This window comes from Tachypleus tridentatus, chromosome 3 (assembly GCF_004210375.1).
Source record: "Tachypleus tridentatus isolate NWPU-2018 chromosome 3, ASM421037v1, whole genome shotgun sequence".
Lineage (NCBI taxonomy): Eukaryota > Metazoa > Arthropoda > Merostomata > Xiphosura > Limulidae > Tachypleus > Tachypleus tridentatus.
In genome coordinates, this window is record NC_134827.1 from 14,586,642 (window position 1) to 14,609,605 (window position 22,964).

Below are 22,964 nucleotides of genomic sequence, written 5' to 3' on the forward strand. Positions count from 1 at the left end.
GATATGCAATTCGACTCGCTGACCAATAGGTTACATCCAGCCCATGGAGAGGAAGAACGTGATATGAAACAAAATGTGAAACACGACAACATAACAGAAACGAAAACGACTGTATGGATATTTGATAATGACAATGAGTTAAAGACTTCCCATAACAACTCTTACGAAAGGACAGAAACTTGTTAAAACGGTAACGTTGAATTCATTACAATACATCATACATGTCAATTAGTTAATTTATCGTATATCAATTAAACTGTGACACAATAATTAATTTAAATTGGATTAGTTTAAATCTTTCAAAATACGAAAGTTTTCAAAATGTAGTTAAAAGCTGATAGTTAAAAAATTAAGAATAATTTATGACGTATGTAAATATAATACAACCTCCACCTTTCTTGAGGTCAACAGTATTGTTTGTTTGTTTAGTTTGTTTTTTGGAATTTCGCGCAAAGCTACACGAGGGCTATCTGCGCTAGCCATCCCTAATTTAGTAGTGCAAGACTAGAGAGAAGGCAGCTAGTCATCACCGCCCACCAACAACTCTTGGGCTCCTCTTTTACCAACAAATAATGGGATTGGCCGTCACTTTTTAACGCCCCCACGGCTGAAAGGGAAAGTATGTTTGATACGACGGGAATTCGAATCCGCGGCCCTCAGATTACGAGTCGAACGCCTTAACCCACCTGATCATGCCGGGCCGGTCAGCAGTTAGTCTATGGACATAAAACACTAACATCTGGGTTCATAGCCCAATGTGGCTTCGCTCTAAAACAAATATATAAATTCATTGTACATTTTATATCCCATCAACAGTTGCACAGCGATATGTTTGCAGACTTACAATGCTAGAAACCGGGTTTCCATATCCCTGTTGGGAAGAACACAGATAACACTGGTCAACAAAGTTTTTGTTGCATTTATATCAAACACTTGGTATTACATAATTTCTTGCCCTGATTTCAGATCTGAAGTTAGTTTTTTACTCAGTGCTCTACTTTTTTTGCAATCAAGGTATTTGAAAATCTCAAAATTTCGTCATCATCACATTGACGTCGTAGTCTATCATGAAAAATATGTGATAAAATATGTTATAAAACTCTTTAATATAGCTGGGTAATAAAAAAGAAAATGCAAGATAGTATAAATGTATTCAAGTTATTTATATAAATTCAATTTTATATAAAGTTATAATTCAATTTATTTATATAAAACTGATTAGTAGATAAGACATTTGCTACTATGAGCAGGCAAAGCTCAATTGCAGTCTACTCAGGCATGAATTTCCGCTTGTAGCTCTTGCGTTTGTGGACTGTCTCAGGGCATTCTCGTTTAATGCTCCAGCAGTAATCTGCCATCATATGTTTGTCCCATCTCCCTTGGTAACGCTCTTCCATGGTCTTGAGGTCCTGATGGAACCGCTCGCCTTGCTCGTCACTTACAGCTCCTGGGTTCTCAGGGAATCTATCAAGATGACTGTACAGGTAATGGAGTTTGACACTCACGTTACATCCAAGATCGCGAAAAGCTGACAACATATTCGCTACAAAAGTTTCATAGTTGTCAGCTTTTTTATTACCGAGAAAGTTTGCCATCACCGCCACAAATGAAAGCCATGCAGTCCTTTCCTTGTCGTTCATCTTTCTGGCAAATTCTTGATCATGCACAAGTGCACGAATCTGTGGTCCATCAAAACACCTGCCTTGATCTTCTCGAAGGACAAACCAGGGAGCACAGAAAATATGTGTTGGAAGCATTCACCGTCAGTATTCAACGCCTTTATAAACTGTTTCATCAAGCCCAGCTTGATATGGAAGGAGGAAATATGATCTTTTCTCGACTGACAATTGGATCGTTGACAATATTTGGCATACCTGCCTTCAGAGTCTCACGTATGGGCCACTCCTTCTGGTTCCAGTGCTTTTCTCGAGCTCGGCTGTCCCACATGCAAAGATAGCAGGGATACTTTGTAAATCCTCTTTGTTGACCTAAGAGGAAAGTAACCATTTTGAGGTCCACACAAATTGTCCAGTTGTGCTCGTGGTATTTTAGTAGGTCAATCACAGTCTTAATGTCATTATATTCCTCTCGTAAATACACAGAGTGTCCAATTGGAACAGCTGCATAGACATTGTCATTATGAAGTAGAATGCACTTCAAACTTTGCTTAGAACAATCTAGAAATAATCGCCAGTCATTTGGATGGTATACTGGCATCCCTAATTCCTGGAGAAGACCTGAGATATTATGACAATAAACAAACATATTCTCCTCTGTAAAAAAAATGGCACAAAAGTCTGCTCCCGATTTCGGAAGTATGACACTTTAGTTGTATGGCTCATCTGATTCTTTTCTTGCATCCTGGAAGCTAACACTTCAGCTGCATTTTTGGAGAGACCCAAATCACGCACATGGTCATTCAACTCTGGCTGGCTAAACTGTTGAGGAGTTAATGACTGTGGGGTCTCATAAGAAGGATCGCCAGATTCTGAAAGTATTTCTTGAGTTTCATCAGCAGTCTCTTGCTCTTGGTCACTACCCACATCTTCAGATGGAAGAAATCCTTTAAAAACTGGGATTGAGAGCTCATCAGAGTGCAGAGTAGGTCGGATTGCTGAGGGGATACTAGGATATGAGATTTTGTGTCTGTTTTTCTTGCCAATGCCCTTTGTATTGACCAGACAAAAATAGCAGTCAGTTGTGTGGTCCATCGGTTCTCGCCAGGTCATGGAAATCCCGAAAGGTAAACCCTTACGTTTCCCTTTTGTCCAGTCACGCAGCATTTTCTCGCAGTTATGACACACAATATGTGGGGCCCATTTCTTGTCTTGGTCACCAAGAGCAAGTCCAAAGTACGCTTTATAAGCACGCCTCAGAAACGATGTTATATTACGCCTTTGACGAATAAGCGTGAAGCATCCACAAATATAACAGAAAGCGTCCGGCTTGTTCTCACATTGACGTCTCCTTGTAGCCATGATCAGATCTGAAACAAAATCTAAACAATTTTAATATCTCTGTTGATAACATAAACGTGTAAGTGATTAACACGTTTCCTGCGATGGGACCCACCGGTGTCCCACTGTTGTCTTACCTTTAACTAAGTTACAGGCTAGAGACAAGTGTAACGACAACCTCACGTTATCATAGCTCATGCAGCACTGAAGCTGTCAGATGTACAAGAGCATCGCAGCAGTTGCCGGTTTGCCAATATAGGCATCACAGGAAACGTGTTAATTTGACCACAAAAGGCTAGAATGAAAAACTTAAAATTGCATTAAAACTAGAGCATGTAGAGCTGAACCGTTTTCATATTTGAATTTAGCAGGTCACAAAGGGTAAGAATGAGTAAAAAAATCTTATGCAACTGAGATTTCGAAAAAATTTGTTGACCTGTGTAATCCATTGTACAGTTTTGTACTTAACATCAAACAGACAAAACATGTTAAGGTATTAATATTTTCCGTACTTCTAATAATGTTTAGACACAATTATTCCAACTGGTGAATGTGCCTCCCCAGTGGTTCAGCGGTATGTCTGCGGACTTCCAACGCTAAAATCCGGATTTTGATACCCGTGGTAGGCAGAGCACAGATAGCCCATTGTGTAGCTTTGTGCTTAATTCAGAAAAACAAAACTGATGAATGTTTTTTCCGTTAGTTTGTTACGCTTAAACACATGAGATAACAAATGCGACGAAAGAGAACATAGCCATAGTGTTTTTTCTGTCAATATATTCAAATTTAATCTAGTTTCTTTCAGTTAAGCTGATGAAAGTGTTGGCCAATATTTAAAAAAAGAGAAATTACACTGCGTATACTAATCGCATTTCTGAGTTAGAAAAATATATATACATTAAAGCCCAACGGAAATAAATTGGGAGTAATTCGAAATAAGTTTATGGAAGCGCAGGAAAGAAGAGGACAAATGAAACTGTGAAATTTCAGCAGTTTTCAATCATGAAACGAACGAGATATATTAATCTTGTAGATTGAAAAGAAGTTACAAAAATGAAAGAGCACAATCATGCTCGGTCCAAACTTTGTAAGCTGACGCAGTGTGAAACTGCAAGAAATAAAGAGAAGAACCCTGAAAGCGAAGCAAATGTGCAACAGCTGTGCAATGAAAGTAATAAAGATGTTAAGATAGGAAGGAACATCATAAAATACGAAGAAGCGTATTAGTATGTAATTACAAAAAAATAAATAACCTTCGCGTAATACAAATAAAGCCGACTTTTACAGTACATAGCTATTTTTATTTATATTTTATTTAAATGTTTGGCACGAATGTGTTTCGTCTACTAATAGTGATATTAAAGCTTTGTTTGTTTGTTTGTTGGAATTTCGCACAAAGCTACTCGAGGGCTATCTGTGCTAGCCGTCCCTAATTTAGCAGTGTAAGACTAAAGGGAAGGCAGCTAGTCATCACCACCCACCGCCAACTCTTGGAATATTAAAGCTACAACAGTACAGATCTCTAATGATACGAATAACTACTATATTACATTGCAAAGGAGATTACAAATAATAATGGCTGAGAGAATCTCCAGTAATTTCTAAATATAAAATACTGCCCAGATTCTTAGTTCTACGTTAACGTGTGTTTGAAAACCATTGAAAATCAAAGAACACACCTGGAGCGATGTTGTGTGTCTTATCACTTGTTTGTTTGTTATTATGCACAAAGGTAAACAAAGGACTACTTGTGTTCTGCCCATCACTGGTATCGAAATCCGGTGTATAGCAGTATAAGTCCTCAGACATACGTATCACTGTACTACTAAAGGGTATGTGTGTTATAAAAGTGGGACATATACGTTATGCACAAAAAAGATATAAGATATTTCAATAAATGACTCTACTTTGCGAGGTTTTTATTTGCAGTTTTTGTCTTAACTCCTGGTATTAAACTAATATATATATGAGGTATAATAATTCTAAATGTTTTCAAAATTTATTTTTGACTTCCACTGAAGTATTCGTGTTTTTTACAATTTCATCCAAAGCTATTGTAGAGGTGGTTGGGTGTCCCTGATTTAGCAGTGATAGTGTAGAAGAAAGACAGCTAGTAATAAAATCACCCACCGCCAACTTTTGGGCTACTCCTGTACCAACGAATAGTGGGAGTGGCCGTCACACTATAACAATACTACATCTTAAACGGCGAATATGTTCGGTGAAGGGGATTCGAACTTGCGACCTATCCACCTGGCCATATCGGACCATAGGAACCCAATTAGACTTCTGATTTATTAAAGGCCACTTACAGTGACCAAAAATAAAGCTAAAAAAACCGTACGTGACCCAAAAAGAGAGGGTATGATGACCAGATAATCTTAAAACGTTAACAGTTCACAGCTGTGTGCTAATTAAATCAGATTGGGCTTTGTTTAAATTTTTATAAATAAATTTCTAAGGAAAACATCCACCAGCTTATTCGAGATTTCAGCTTTTTGTTATCTCTAATTTGATCTCATAGTACTAGTTTTCAGAAATAATCCATAATCTTATTATAAAATATTTTGTAAAAAATTGGAACTTTCATTACGTTTTACGTCTTTTTAGCTAAGTCGTCGTAAGAACCAATGTCATGACAATTCACTCAATAGTCTTAATAAAAACTCTGACATTTAAAGATATCATTATAACTGTAAACTTTTGAAAAAGTGTGTTCACAAACAGATTAATTTGAGTTTAGAAATACTAGTTTTCAGAAATAGCATTTTTATAAAAGTATTTTTTAAAGGAAAAACGTCTATGAAATGGAGATAAACCTCCATTATTGTTACAATAAATAGCTCTTAAAACTCTTTCACAAACCTCTAAACTGCAACATTCTACTCCTCGTAACAAATGGAACAAGAAAACTAATCTCCCAGTGTTAACTCCTATATTATAAACTCGAATTTTTACTGAAACAGATGGAAAAGACTATCAATTTTCATATTTTTATTTTTATTTTCAGTACGTAAGAGGTAACTGGATATACGGTTATAGAAGATTAGGGACAGCTTATTTTCTTCTATGGATTTTTTTAAGGGGAAGTAGGATACTCAAAAAAAAAGGTCTATTATAAAGTATTTAGCCAAGGTGAAGAATTTGAAGCTACCTTCTCTTGTCTTTTTAGCTTATTCAAATATTGTCTATACCATGAGATTTGTTTATTTTTAATTAAGCACAAAACTACACATATGGCTAGCTGTGCTTTGTCCACTATGGCTATCGAAACCCGGTTTTTAGCGTTGTATATCCACAGACATTCCGCTGTGGCATTGGGGTGGCCACCATGAGGTGAGGAAACATGTTGTTTCCTTTTTTTCTCTCACAAAGTTTATTATGCTTAAATAGTCTGGTTATATTTAGATTAAAAAAAAAAACAACGACAACTGAGGACCACCTAGAATGATAACAGTAAAATGGACGAATTTAAAATTTTCAAGAATTCATATTCTCACCAACTAGAGTATAATTTAGAACGTGCATCAGACAATGCTAATAATACACGATGAGAGAGGCCCGGCATGGCCAGGTGGTTAAGACACTCGAGTTGTAATCCGAGGGTCGCGGGTTCGAATCCCTGTCACACCAAAAATGCTCGCCCTCTTAGCCGTGGGGGCGTTATAATGTTACGGTCAATCCCACTCTTTGTTGGTAAAAGAGTAGCCTAATAGTTGGCGGTGGGTGGTGAAGACTAGCTGCCTTCCCTCTAGTCTTAAACTGCTAAATTAGGGACGGCTAGCGCAGATAACCCTCGTGTAGCTTTGCGCGAAATTCAAAACAAACCAAACCACAATGAAAGGTCGTTAAAGGCGTTAGTAAACGTGTGCTAATTTTACTGTTATAAGTATGATGTTTGGTAAACGTTAAAGGTAAATACTGGCACAGTGTTTAAAATTACACTTTTTACGTTTGTCTTGAAAATCTTACTTTAAAATGTGTAAAAAACAGCGCTAGATTAGTAGGTTTTATAATGTTACCACTGTACTTTATTTTGATCATTCGCTTAACTCAGTAGTTTTAAGACAGGTCAAACTCTTCGAAGTGTTGCTTCTTCATTTAGTTGCTACAATCTGGCTAAGATACAGCTTGAATATCCAGAGTATAATAGGTTAGGCTACGGGGCTGCAGCCTTGCTGGCTGATAATGCATTTATTTCTCGTTATTTTGGATTCTGATTTCAGCTAATCGAGACATCTCATTATTTTCTGTATGTTTGTTAATTATCATCCGATCAGTATGCTCAGTTTTGATGTTTATATCTTTGTTTTCAGTTCACCTTCAACATTCTTTGTAAAGATTTATTTTGTGTAGTTACCGTGTAATCATTTCCATACCAACTGACACATTTTAACAAGTTTTATTAACTGAATCCTTCAATTATTCTCTTATCTTATAGGCTCTAACTACCTACTTGTGATTAATGTTATTAATTGAAAATACAACAGACGAACGTGTATTTTATTATATTTTATCCAGTTAACCCTACTTCAATATGAATATACAAAATGTTTACAGTTCTTTAGCATTGATTATGAAATGGAAAATTACTTATTAGAAAAAACGAATTGAACAATCATCGTTAGAATTTTTCTAGCCTAAATTAATGATTGTTACCTTTCCAAAGTTGTTGTAATTTAAATTATATGGTAGCATGCATATCTTTTTCTCGTGCTGCATTTTTGCTAGTTTTTCTTTTGAATTTATGTGTAAGGTTTAATACATTTAAATTACACAGTTTAAGAAAATATGATGTTAAATTTTACAAATGTATAAAGTTAAGGAATCCAACCTTTATATTTTTAGCCCGACATAACGGCTCGTAGAATGACTCCTATTTTTTTTTTTTCACATACAAATTTTTAACCATTTGTTCTGTCTCTTGAACGAGTTGAGATCTCATTACAGCTGCGACTATTGAGGATTTCCTAGTATTTCTAAAAATTGATGCATATAATAACTTATATATTTATATGAGTATGTGGTTGAAATATTAAAAAAAGCTCTTTTCAAATTCATTCAGCATTTCACTTCTTAAACAACCATTCACCACGCCAGGCCTTCGAGTAAGTGTACAAAGTTAACTGTAAAGGAGGATCGCGGGTTCGAATCCCGTCACACCAAACATGGTCACCCTTTCAGCTGTGGGGCGTTATAAAATTAGAGTCAATCCCAATATTCGTGGGTAAAAGAGTAGCTCAAGAGTTGGCGGTGGGTGGTGATGACTAAACTGTTTGCCTTCTAGTCTTACACTGCTAAATTAAGGATGGGTAGCAAAAATAGTTCTTTGCGCGAAATTCAAAACAAACAAATGAGCACTTACTCGATGTTAAGATTGTGTGAGGGCGATAACTTCTAATATCAAAATTCTCAACATTTATAAAGCTTAGTCATTTTTGCTTGAACAGATAGGTTAATTTTACAGTAAGAAAATAAAATCGGCTGTTAAAGGTCAACGTATAGTATTTCTTAATGTGATAAATACTAGGTTTCAAAAGCAAAAAACTTACACAGCGGGTGTCGTATGACTTGGTAGAGGTGTCCCAGCACAAGAGCACAATAATGTGAGGAAGATAACAGAAGCACGTGAAGGAATATCTAAGTATGTAATTAATAGTTAACTTATTTCAATTTTAATTAAAAAATATAATTTATTAATGCTGATAATCTTAAAACATTAACGAATCCAGTGAATTGTATTATAAATTGACATTCACTTTGGTGCGTAGTTTATTTATACTAACTTGCTTGTGATCTGATAAACCAAAATAAAACTTATTATATTTTAATTTTGTAACTAGTGAAACAAAAATATGTTTAAATTTCTTTCATAATTCTCTTGTTTTTTATCATTCTTTTCTCATTCATCTTCTCTCTATGTATTTTTAGTTATCAAGTTAGAGTCAGTAAGTTGTTGGAAAGAAGTATCTATAATGTAATATTATTTTACCTTGCTCTCCGATCCTCTTTCTTACGACGTCTTATTAAAACATTGTCTGCTCAATTTAACAACTTTTCGAGTCTCATATGTTATGTTTTAAAGACGGCCCGGCATGGCCAGGTGGGTTAAGGAGTTCGACCCCTCATCTGAGGGCCGCGGGTTCAAATCCCCGTCGCACCAAACATGCTTGCTCTTTCAGCCGTGGGGGCATTATAATGTTACGGTCAATCCCACTATTCGTTGGTAAAAGAGTAGCCCAAGAGTTGGCGGTGGGGGGTGATGACTACCTGCTATCCCTCTGGTCCTACACTGCTAAATTAGGGACTGCTAGCGCACATAGCCCTCGAGTAGCTTTGCACGAAATTCAAAAACAACATCGTTATTAGCTACTACTTTTTTATTTATTGGACTTCCTGTAGGTATTGTTTTCTAAAGATGTATAATTGGAAATTATTTAAACTGTTTGGGTAGGTTTTAATCAAAGTTTATTTGTAAGAATATGAGGTAGAAATTAAAAATATACTTAAAAATACAAGTAACATTTCATTCTGGTTTTTAGATTTAAAAATAAAGTGTATCTAGCAGTACAGCGGTAACTGTGAGGGTCTCGAGTTTGAATCATGTCACCAGTGTTATATTTTATGAACTAGGATTTTAAATTCATGAGTTGTTTTATTTTTTGCTTTGTCGATTTTTTTATTCATGTCACGTTTCAAACAGTAACAAGATATTATGAAATCACGCTTCCAACGCTAATGCGTAGCTTTTATTTTAACCGAGCGAAAATAGTAATTTAAAGTAGGAATTAAACCCCTCTCAATAAACACATTTTCGTAAGACGCTTGCAACTTATCGGTGAGTAACATTAGCTTTTTAAATACACAGAATAAATAACCCAATGCTTCTTCAAAGTTTTTGTATGCTAATTCGCATTATGTGCAATTGTGTAAAAGTAATAGTTTAATTTTTAATAAGCACTTGATCCTGTTTTACACTGATGTTAATTAAACCTGGTGATGTAGACAATCTACAGCATTTCAAAGACCTATAGAGACACTTTAAAAACATTTATCTAGTGTACGTTACTAGATGACGCCACAGAACAAAAGTTCAGTCTAACACGGCGATCAGATGAAATTTGTTAAGCCTACGTCCAAAATGCTTTTTCACTGGTTTTTTAACAACAATAGGTAAGGGTAGGGGTGTAGAAGGGAGTTGCAAAGTTGGGGGGAGGACTTTGTAGATACGCAGATTTTACAATGAGAGGTTAGAAATATGAGAAGCTGCTTTTAGCAGTCCCCACGCTGCCAAAGTGGGTTTTGGTGGCGTGTCCCCCAGATAGTTAATATAATAATATAACTTAAAGTTGCTATGTAAGTGAATAATGTAAGTTTGTTTCTTGCTTTGAATTTCGGGCAAAGCCACACGAAGGCTATTGCGCTAGCCGTCCATAATTTAGCAGTGTAAGACTAGAGGAAATAGTGAGATTGATTGTTACATAATAACGCCCCCACGGCTGAAAGGGCGAGCATGTTTGGTGCGACCGGGATTTGAACCAGCGACTCTCAACTTACCAGTCGAACACCTTAACCCATAGGATCATGCCGGGCCCTAATTATGTAAGAGTGGAGATGCTAAAGCAACCCCGGTTACGACGCATCTGACAGGCTAATGTGAAACAGAAATAAGTACGATATATTTCCTTTTGCTGTTCTCAAAAGAAAATTTTGTGTTGCAAAAACATCGAACTAAGGGGAGTCAAAACTGCATAAAGTACGTACCAACTTTTATTATTGAAAATTATGTACAATACACACATGTACAATACAATCAGTTTCATCGTTAATAGAGGGCCCGGCATGGCCAAGTGTGTTAAGGTGTTCGACTTTTAGTCTGAAGGACGTGGGTTTGAATTCCAGTTGAACCAAACATGCTCGCCCTTTCAGCCGTGGGGGTGTTATAAGTGACGGTCAATCCCACTATTCGTTGGTAAAAGAGTAGCCCAACAGTTGGCGGTGGATGGTGATGACTAACTGCCTTTTCTCTAGTCTTACTCTGCTAAATTAAGACGGCTAGCGCAGATAGCTCTCGTGTAGCCTTGCGCGAAATTCAAAACAAACAACGCAACTGATGAATGTTTTCTTTATATATTTGAATTTAAATTAATCAAACATACTCATGTATTGAACGTAAAGCGTGACAATAACATTATATATATATATATAAACTCTCTCGCGAACTTTCATTTTGAAATAGTCACACACACATAAAGATTTGAATATACTTCGTTGAAGCTTAATTAAAAGCATATCTTTAACTTTCTTTGAGTTTCATTTCTTTTCTCATCAAAATACATTTTACAGTTTCGTTTTGCATTTCGTGTCACAGTTTTACTGTATTTCAGTAATACAGATTGATATAAAGTGCAATTAGTTCCCAAAAACTCAGAATGAAGTAAATTAGTTTGCTCTTAAGAATTCATATTGAAATAAAAATGTGTAAATAGCTCTTAAGAATTCAATACATCACCATTAGCTCTGAAGACTTCGTATTGACATAAAGTGCAATGTGCTTTCAGGAATCCAGACTGAAATAAGGTATAATTAGCTTTCAGGGATCCAGATTGATATCAAGTATAATTGGCTTTCAGGAATTCGAACTGAAACAAAGAACAAAACATTACTCAGTAAACTGGTCTAAGAAACGAAAGAGGAAAACATGCAGCAAACGGTATTTCAGAAAAAATTTCTGTATTCGCTGGGACTTGAAGATGAAAAACCTTTTATTTTAAGGCTTACCAATCATATACAGATTGGTAAACGTACATATTTTTTTGTGGAAGAAATGTAACACTCCTGAATTTCTCTTTGGTTCTAGAAATTATGTTATTTTTTAAGTAGAACTGTTTCCAGTGTCTCTCATATTTCAGGTATTTTATCATAAGTTGCAGTAGAGCTTCTGTCTTGATATTTTACCAGTGAAATATTATAAGAGTAAATAATTCCTTATCATTCCACACAGGATAGCATAATTTAAGAAACAGTGCAATTTCACCAGATTACAATTATGCAACATTTTTAATAAGGTATTTCAGCCTTCCAGATAGCATTGTTATTGTAATTAAAGACTTTAAAAGGTCCAACCTTCACTACTGAGCGATATAATTATTTTTAAGGTGCACAGTTAATCCTCAATACTTCACTTAATAACTTTGATTCAATAGAATAACCATACAGTTTAGTTTAAAAATATTAAAGATTTTCCAGATTGCAATGGTGTAGAATTTAAAGAAAACCTGGATTGTTCCACGTGTGTTTATAGTCCTCGCAAGCATATACCTGATAATTTATAAGCTTAAACACAAACACGATCGACTGCTTGCATCTGAGGTACATTTAAGTCTTTTTTTACTTTGTGTTGTTTCTCAAGTTGGTTCTAATAGTTCCTTCTGCTATTGGTCCTAAAGAGTGAGCATCTAACGAATGACATCCGTTATTTTGTGAACTTCTTTAGTATTTCAACTAAAGACCTAGAACAGAATGGTCGTAGAAACTTGTTTATAGTTTGCCCATTACTAAGGATTAACATTTTGCTAATCAATTTAGAAAATAAAGTTACATTTACACTGCTGTTAAAGTAATAAGCGCAAACGTCGTTTATTTTTTCAACTATAGGGATATTATTTACTATAAATATTATTTTGTCTAATAGAGTAAAGGTCGTTTTTTTATAATTTTATTGCCCCAAAAAGTCTAAATCCCTCTTGTGTTACAAGTTCTAAAAAATAACTGTATGAATACACGGTTTATTATTCATTGTAATTATCATTATAGAATTTAAGCAGGTCTTACGGTATAAGTTGTTACATAATACTATTCAATCCTCTAAGTATACTTTGTATGTATCACACACATATTTCATGAACTGGGGAAACATGTGAAGATAAATATGGCGCTGACACTATCTAGTGATTTGGCGCAAGTTACTCGCTAGTCACTGTATTAAAGTGTATTACTTTAAGTTGCATTATAAACATATTCTTATATTGTCTTCTCAGCTTTCTAGCATGTCGCTTACGTCACATAGACACAACAGTTTAGTAATCTATTTTCCAGAGTACGATCGTATTATTGTAATCACCAAACAAATTCTGACCTCTTTATGGGCATTCTCTGAAATGTAGGACCAGCATGGTCAGGTGGTTAGGGTGCTCGACTCGCAATCTGAGGGTCGCTGATTCGAATCCTAGTCACACTAAACATGTCGCTCTTTCAGCCGTGGGGGTGTTATAATGTGACGGTCAATTCCACTATTCGTTGATGAAAGAGTAGCCCAAGAGTTGGCGGTGGGTAGTAATGACTAGCTGCCTTCCTCTAGTTTTACATTGCAAAATTAGGGACGGCTAACGCAGACAGCCCTCGTCTAGACTTTTTCCGGAATGTAGGTTTGGCATGGCCAGGTGGTTAGAATGCTCGACTAGCAATCTGAGGGTCGTGGGTTCGAATCCCCGTTACACCAAATATGCTCACATCATCAGTTTTTGTCTCAGCACATCTGGGGACTTACAACGCTAGAAATCCGGTTTCGATGCCCGTGCTTTGCAGAACACAAATAGCTCATTGTGTAGCTTTTTTCCTTTACCTTACACAAACAAACGAAGATGTACATTGGATTATCTACGCAGGGTCCGCCAAAGGTGTCGAACCCAAAATATTACGTATTTAGAAGTCCTGCGATCCATGGAGGACTGCATAATTTGATTCCAATCAAAATATGAAACACATCATAAACCTAAGAGGTAAATAGACATAAACCTAAAAGGTAAATATACACAAGTGATACTGACAACATTCTTAAACTAATACGTGATTGATGTTCTCTTTCCAAATAAACGTTATTATTGTTTCCCACGAGTAGAAGACCCAGGAATCGATTATAGCTATCATCCTCAGAAGGTTTTGTATACACCCGTTTAATAATGGACCTCTCCTTCGTTCGTACAGCTCGAACTCGTTGCCCCTACCCTACACAGTTCCCGCCTCAGTCGGCGTGGAGGGTACGTTCTGTTTTGGTTCAAAAACTTTTCCAGTTCATAAGTAAATATTTTGTCGGTGTTCTTTCTGTGCCTTATGTATGCAGAGCTGTAATTAAAGAAAATATCTCTTACTAAGTATTTTGTTTTCTATAAATCGTAACTTGGGTTGTAGTCTACAAATCTCAGATGTGATAGAACTGTAGCGTCTGAATTTGCCAGGGCTTAGCTGTTTTGACTCTTCTAAGCCATAAACGGGAGAGGTGGGGAAAAAAAAAAAGACTCTAGGATTTTGGCTATCTTAATGTAAAGTAAGTATTTAATTGTTCCACAACATAGATGCTTGGCAGCTTAGTAAATCTTATCCTGGTCTGATGTATTTTTATTGGAGGTGTGAATGTTAGATTCATGAGATGTTTTATTACTTGTTCCTATATGTTGTTGTTTTTTTCAGCCAAGAAACTCAGGATAGTTTAGTAAGTTGATTTCAGTTAACAGCTTCAGTATTGTAAAATAGTACTTCTGTAATACAGTGATTTAATCGATTCGTAATCATCACACCTACTGATCCGATAATGAGTCTACGTTTTCTAAAATGATCTTGAGTAAATGTATTTTGTCAGCTATTTAATAGACGCTCGTCTGAAACATTCATATATACCAGAATTACGATGTTTTAGTTTAATAATTTGTTCAATAAGCTGCTTACTACATGTTTTGGCCACATTTAGCTCAAGAGTTGGAAATTCGAACAAAAATTATTAAGAACGACATAAATTAACTATGAAAACGTGGAAAACAACAACCAGAAAACATCACACGTGACATCTTTTGCACTTGGAAACGAATTGCTTTTTTCAAGTTATAGAAGTACTGTGAACTGTGTTCTTGTTCCCTCCAAACTTTGATAGATTACCCATTAAGTTCCTATTTTTAATGTATCTATAAACTGTGTTCTTGTTCTCTCCAAACTTTGATAGATCACCCATTAAGTTCGTATTTTTAATGTATCTATAAACTGTGTTCTTGTTCTCTCCAAACTTTGATAGATCACCCATTAAGTTCGTATTTTTAATGTATCTATAAACTGTGTTCTTGTTCTCTCCAAACTTTGATAGATCACCCATTAAGTTCGTATTTTTTATGTATATTTAACATGGGAAAAAAATAGTGAACATTATTTCACTTTAGACTATGTATAAATAGGAATGATTCAAATAACGTATCATTTCATAGTACTTCTCTTTACGATGCATTTACTCAGATATATTCGTAACTTCATTTTTATTCAAAGTGCTCATAAGCAATTGTTTGCTAAATATATCATATATTTCATGCGTGTTACAGTATATATATTTTTTATCTGTGTCTGTTAAAGACAAACACGTATTTAATGTTCGTTCAGGTGGCAATTCAGTAACGGAAACATTAATCATATAAACATTTTGCGGAGAAGAAAAAGCTTACTGGAGTGTAGTAAAATTTTACTGAGTATGAATAGCCATACAAAACTAATAAAACAAGGGTGAAGATTTTATTCTAGTTCATCTGCAACCAGTAAGTATTTTCGGAAGTGCTATTTCTCTGTTTCAGGTTCTAATCGGTTAAGTCTGGTTTGAATTTCGCGCAAAGCTACACGAGGGCTATCTGCGTTAGCCGTCCCTAATTTAGCAGTATTAGACTAGAGTGAACACAGCTAGTCATCACCACCCACCGCCAACTCTTGGACTACTCTTTTACCAACTAATATTGGGATTAACCGTCAAATTATAAAACCCTCACCGCTGAACATGTTTGATGTAAGAGGGAATCGAACCCGCGACCCTCGCGTTACGAATCGATTGCCTTAACCACCTGGCCATGCCGGGCCTGACTGCGCAGGCAAGCTCAGTAAAATAACGCGTAACAATCTAAATATTCAAATAATGGATTTTGATCTTTAAATAATAATTGTTGTAATGGAAAGTAAGGTGAATGTTCTTTTTTTTTCTTCGAAATGCAATACTGGCGTTTCAAAAGAAATTTCTGAAATGTCATATGTTTACATTGTTTTATGCGGGCCTTATAAATAGAGAATGTTTTTTAGAGTATTCGTTATATTTTAATTTGAATACAAATACATGTCTTAAAGGAGTATTTTGTTTCGTAAGAATGGTTATAATATTTTTATATTACGTATAAAAAAGATGTTCATTTCCAACATAAGTTTCTGTCCAGTTGTGTACCAGACAAGTTATGATATGCTCAACTGAGTAATCACAACATAAACAATGTATGCCAGAGAACTTACTGTATAAACAATGTTACCACATCTGAGTAGCTACAGGATAAACGGTTTTGTATCTGAGTACCCGACCGTATACGTAATGCTACACTTGAGTTCCCACATACTATCTGAGTGCCTGTATAATAAGATAGGATATGGCTCAGTACCTACACAGTGAAGTGTGGTGTATTTGAGAAACTCCAAAATAAGTTATTTCACATACATGATAAGTCACACTATACCTGAGCTTCTAAACGTGTGTACCTAAAAAGTAGGTTATACAATACCTACAACGTTCTTTGTCATATCTACGTTCCTACAGAAAAGTTATGTTAGCTACGCTGGAGAGTAAACGCAACTGTACTTAAACGCTTTTGTCGTTCTCTCAGAATACACGACTGAGTTATTACCATAATTTTGTACAAAAGAAAGTTTCTTTTAAAACTAACTCTTTTCAATTTCATTTTGCTTCAAGCAGATGTATAAATCCCGTTTAGCGTCTGTTTTTACTTGTTTTATCTTTGAATTTCGCGCAAAGCTACAGGAGGGCTATCTATCCCTAGCTTAGTAGTATAAGGCTAGAGGGAAGGCAGCTAGTCATCACCACCCACCGCCAACTCTTGGGCTACTCTTTAACTAACGAATAGTGGGATTGACTGTCACATTATAACGCTCCAACGGCTGAAAGGGCGAGCACGTTTAGTGCGATGTGGAGTCGAACGTCTTAACCCACCTAGCGATGCCGGGCCGCGTCTGTTTTATGTTTCCATAAAGTACTAAAAGAGTTCAAAATAATTCCTTTTTTCTTTCTCTTTTCTTTTTCTGATTTCTAAAGAATATTTATTTCATAAAAACACAAAGATAACTCTCAGAATGTAATTTTATAGTTAAATTATTTTATTCTTTCTAAGCTATATTCGTTCTATTAATAATTACTGAAAATATTAATGAAATCTAAATTATACAGATAATTAATGCTTGTACATCTTCATATTTGTACAAATAACATTAATGTTTTCTCTAGGATACTAAACTGTTATTATTTGAATACATAAATAAACTATAAATTTATTGGGTTATAACGACAGTGAGGATGCAAAATAAAAAGGGTTAGCGCATTAAAATATTCTAACACTGGCATCCAACTATATAAAAGGACAAAATGACCTTTCTGCAAAGTTTTCGACCTCTCAGCCGTTGGAGCGTTATAATGCGACGGTCAATTCCAGTATTCCTTAGTATGAGAGTAGCTCAAGAGTTGGCGGTGGGTGGTGATGATTAGCTGCCTTCCCTCTAGTCTTACACTACTAAATTAGGGACGGCTAGCACAGATAGCCCTCGAGTAGCTTTGTGCGAAATTCAGAACAAACCAAACCAATCTTCACGGTTTTCTAGCCTAGCGGAGTTTGTACATGACTTGAAGAGTTGAAATAGACGTAAGATGAAATACATTGTGATCGAATACCGTAGATGACCTTGATTGTATAGTTAATCTAGAAAGGTTTTAAATTTCAGGTACAAAACCTCTGTCTCTCTCTGTCTATGTATCTATCTATCTATCTATACATATATATATATATTTCGTTCGGTGTTTTTTTTTTAAATGCTTGATTAGATGTGAATAATATTTTTGAATGATCTTGTGATCTTTGTGAAGGGAAGTTTCAGGAGAACACGCTGACTGCTCTTCCTAGTAACACTATTCAGATCCCTCCGCAGCCTGGCATAGCCAGGTGTTTAAGGCACTCGACTCGTAATCCGAGGGTGGCGGATTCAAATCCCCATAACTCCAAACATGCTCGCCATTTCAGCCGTGAGGCGTTATAAAGTCACTGTCAATCCCACTGTGCATTGGTAGAAGAGTAGCCCAAGAGTTGGCGGTGGGTGGTGATGACTAGCTGCCTTCCCTCTAGTCTTACACTACTAAATTAGGGACGGCTAGCTCAGATAGCCCTCGTGTAGCTTTGCGCGAAATTCAGAACAAACCGAAACCAGTTCTCTATTTTATATATTAATATTTTCTCTTACTTTATTTCATTTTTCTTGTTTTTGGTATTTATTATAAAATAATGTGAGGAAGATAACAGAAGCACGTGAAGGAATATCTAAGTATGTAATTAATAGTTAACTTATTTCAATTTTAATTAAAAAATATAATTTATTAATGCTGATAATCTTAAAACATTAACGAATCCAGTGAATTGTATTATAAATTGACATTCACTTTGGTGCGTAGTTTATTTATACTAACTTGCTTGTGATCTGATAAACCAAAATAAAACTTATTATATTTTAACTTTTTAACTAGTGAAACAAAAATATGTTTAAATTTCTTTCATAATTCTCTTGTTTTTTTATCATTCTTATCTCATTCATCTTCTCTCTATGTATTTTTAGTTATCAAGTTAGAGTCAGTAAGTTGTTGGAAAGAAGTATCTATAATGTAATATTATTTTACCTTGCTCTCCGATCCTCTTTCTTATGACGTCTTATTAAAACATTGTCTGCTCAATTTAACAACTTTTCGAGTCTCATATGTTTTGTTTTAAAGACGGCCCGGCATGGCCAGGTGGGTTAAGGCGTTCGACCCCTCATTTGAGGGCCGCGGGATCAAATCCCCGTCGCACCAAACATGTTCGCCCTTTCAGCCGTGGGCACGTTATAATGTGATGGTCAATCTCACTATTTGTTGGTCAAAGAGTAGCCCAAGAGTTGGCGGTTTGTGGTGATGACTAGCTTTTTTCCCTCTAGTCTTACACTGCTACATTATGGACGACTATCGCAGATAGCCCTCGAGTAGCTTTGCGCGAAATTCGAAACAAACAAACAATGTTTTGAAGGTTAAACGTGACTTCAGCGGTGAGGATATCTTGGTGAATTATCATGTGAATCAGAATGGGCTTTGTAAACCCGTGGCTTTTGGAATGTGTATGCGATTAAAAAGATGAATAAGTGTTTGAAATCAAGTAAGAAATTCTGGTGTTTAGAATATTAATAAGAAAGAAAACAAAACAACACCAACACGGACGTGAGGGGAAAAAACTCAGTTGTTGAAAAATAGGATAAAAACAGCAATACGTAAACTTGAGGTATAAAAAAAATCACTTGTGATGAAAAGTTTTTGATTGTTTTTCCCTGATTTTACGAGATAATGCGATGAAGCCGTTAATGGTAAAATGTTCCATCATTACTATATCTGAAGGAAAAACAGTGCATATGTTAAACTCATTATTATTAATGTATTATTTACGTCGTTCACTCACCCTCAAAATCTGAATTACTCAGTTATAAACCGAACTATGAACCTACATAATAGCTTATTTATGAATCAGATTGTCGATATTCAACCAGCCCTGAAACAGATATCTACACGTAACACGGTTTATTTTAACCGAAACAGCGTAGCTCGTATTAAAATTGCAACAAGGCCTATTAACTTTACTTTGGTCATATTTTATTCCAGTTGATTGTATGTTAGACATTTGTTTTGATAATTAATGGTATTTAAAATAATTGGTAAATACATGTTTGTGTGTATGTGAGTGTGTATAAATTAAGATTATTTTCGTTCAAGACAAGTAGAATGTGTAGTTATCCGAAAGTTTCTGTATTAAATGTTTATTATATTCACAAAATTCCTAATTTAAGAAACAGAATTGGTGTTTATGTCCATGGTTTGTCTGGTCATTTAGAAGTTTCTGTATTAAAATATTATTTTCACCGAATTCCTAATAAGAAAGAAAAAACATAATTGGGGTTTATGTCCGTGGTTTATCTGGTCTTCTAAAAGGGTTTGTATTAAAATGTCATTTTCACTGAATTCCTAATAAGAAAGAAAAAACATAATTGGGGTTTATGTCCGTGGTTTATCTGGTCTTTTGAACGTTTCTGTGTTAAAATGTCATTTTCAAGGAATTCATAATAAGAGAGTAAAAAGATAATTGGGGTTTATGTCCGTGGTTTATCTGGTCTTTTGAAAGTTTCTGTATTAAAATGTCAATTTCACCGAATTCCTAATAAGAAAGTAAAAAGATAATTCGGGTTTATGTCCGTGGTTTATCTGGTCTTTTGAAAGTTTCTGATTAAAATGTCATTTTCACCTAATTCCTAATAAGAAAGAAAAAGAAAATTTGGCTTTATGTCCGTGATTTATCTGGTCTTTTGAAAGTTTCTGTATTAAAATGTCATTTTTACAGGATTTCTAATAAGAAAGTAAAAAAATAATTCGGGTTTATGTCCGTGGTTTATCTGGTCTTTTGAAAGTTTCTGATTAAAATGTCATTTTCACCTAATTTCTAATAAGAAAGAGAATAGATAATTGGGGTTTATGTCCGTGGTTTATTTGAGATCTTGAAAGTTTCTGTATTAAAATGTCATTTTCACCTAATTCCTAATAAGAAAGAAAAAGAAAATTTGGCTTTATGTCCGTGATTTATCTGGTCTTTTGAAAGTTTCGAATCGATTGCCTTAACCACCTGGCCATGCCGGGCCTGACTGCGCAGGCAAGCTCAGTAAAATAACGCGTAACAATCTAAATATTCAAATAATGGATTTTGATCTTTAAATAATAATTGTTGTAATGGAAAGTAAGGTGAATGTTCTTTTTTTTTTCTTCGAAATGCAATACTGGCGTTTCAAAAGAAATTTCTGAAATGTCATATGTTTACATTGTTTTATGCGGGCCTTATAAATAGAGAATGTTTTTTAGAGTATTCGTTATATTTTAATTTGAATACAAATACATGTCTTAAAGGAGTATTTTGTTTCGTAAGAATGGTTATAATATTTTTATATTACGTATAAAAAAGATGTTCATTTCCAACATAAGTTTCTGTCCAGTTGTGTACCAGACAAGTTATGATATGCTCAACTGAGTAATCACAACATAAACAATGTATGCCAGAGAACTTACTGTATAAACAATGTTACCACATCTGAGTAGCTACAGGATAAACGGTTTTGTATCTGAGTACCCGACCGTATACGTAATGCTACACTTGAGTTCCCACATACTATCTGAGTGCCTGTATAATAAGATAGGATATGGCTCAGTACCTACACAGTGAAGTGTGGTGTATTTGAGAAACTCCAAAATAAGTTATTTCACATACATGATAAGTCACACTATACCTGAGCTTCTAAACGTGTGTACCTAAAAAGTAGGTTATACAATACCTACAACGTTCTTTGTCATATCTACGTTCCTACAGAAAAGTTATGTTAGCTACGCTGGAGAGTAAACGCAACTGTACTTAAACGCTTTTGTCGTTCTCTCAGAATACACGACTGAGTTATTACCATAATTTTGTACAAAAGAAAGTTTCTTTTTAAAACTAACTCTTTTCAATTTCATTTTGCTTCAAGCAGATGTATAAATCCCGTTTAGCGTCTGTTTTTACTTGTTTTATCTTTGAATTTCGCGCAAAGCTACAGGAGGGCTATCTATCCCTAGCTTAGTAGTATAAGGCTAGAGGGAAGGCAGCTAGTCATCACCACCCACCGCCAACTCTTGGGCTACTCTTTAACTAACGAATAGTGGGATTGACTGTCACATTATAACGCTCCAACGGCTGAAAGGGCGAGCACGTTTAGTGCGATGTGGAGTCGAACGTCTTAACCCACCTAGCGATGCCGGGCCGCGTCTGTTTTATGTTTCCATAAAGTACTAAAAGAGTTCAAAATAATTCCTTTTTTCTTTCTCTTTTCTTTTTCTGATTTCTAAAGAATATTTATTTCATAAAAACACAAAGATAACTCTCAGAATGTAATTTTATAGTTAAATTATTTTATTCTTTCTAAGCTATATTCGTTCTATTAATAATTACTGAAAATATTAATGAAATCTAAATTATACAGATAATTAATGCTTGTACATCTTCATATTTGTACAAATAACATTAATGTTTTCTCTAGGATACTAAACTGTTATTATTTGAATACATAAATAAACTATAAATTTATTGGGTTATAACGACAGTGAGGATGCAAAATAAAAAGGGTTAGCGCATTAAAATATTCTAACACTGGCATCCAACTATATAAAAGGACAAAATGACCTTTCTGCAAAGTTTTCGACCTCTCAGCCGTTGGAGCGTTATAATGCGACGGTCAATTCCAGTATTCCTTAGTATGAGAGTAGCTCAAGAGTTGGCGGTGGGTGGTGATGATTAGCTGCCTTCCCTCTAGTCTTACACTACTAAATTAGGGACGGCTAGCACAGATAGCCCTCGAGTAGCTTTGTGCGAAATTCAGAACAAACCAAACCAATCTTCACGGTTTTCTAGCCTAGCGGAGTTTGTACATGACTTGAAGAGTTGAAATAGACGTAAGATGAAATACATTGTGATCGAATACCGTAGATGACCTTGATTGTATAGTTAATCTAGAAAGGTTTTAAATTTCAGGTACAAAACCTCTGTCTCTCTCTGTCTATGTATCTATCTATCTATCTATACATATATATATATATTTCGTTCGGTGTTTTTTTTTTAAATGCTTGATTAGATGTGAATAATATTTTGAATGATCTTGTGATCTTTGTGAAGGGAAGTTTCAGGAGAACACGCTGACTGCTCTTCCTAGTAACACTATTCAGATCCCTCCGCAGCCTGGCATAGCCAGGTGTTTAAGGCACTCGACTCGTAATCCGAGGGTGGCGGATTCAAATCCCCATAACTCCAAACATGCTCGCCATTTCAGCCGTGAGGCGTTATAAAGTCACTGTCA

At 35.3% G+C, this 22,964-nt stretch overlaps 1 long non-coding RNA gene across 2 annotated transcripts in view; it reads left to right on the forward strand.

The window, feature by feature from the left end:
* Positions 1-13,987: 13,987 nt before the first annotated feature.
* Positions 13,988-22,964, forward strand: part of LOC143246395 (uncharacterized) — a 45,413-nt gene continuing 36,436 nt past the window's right edge. For both annotated transcript variants that reach the window (XR_013025959.1, XR_013025958.1), the window contains exon 1: positions 13,988-14,283. This is a non-coding gene — a long non-coding RNA (uncharacterized LOC143246395). The remainder of the gene's footprint in view (positions 14,284-22,964) is intronic.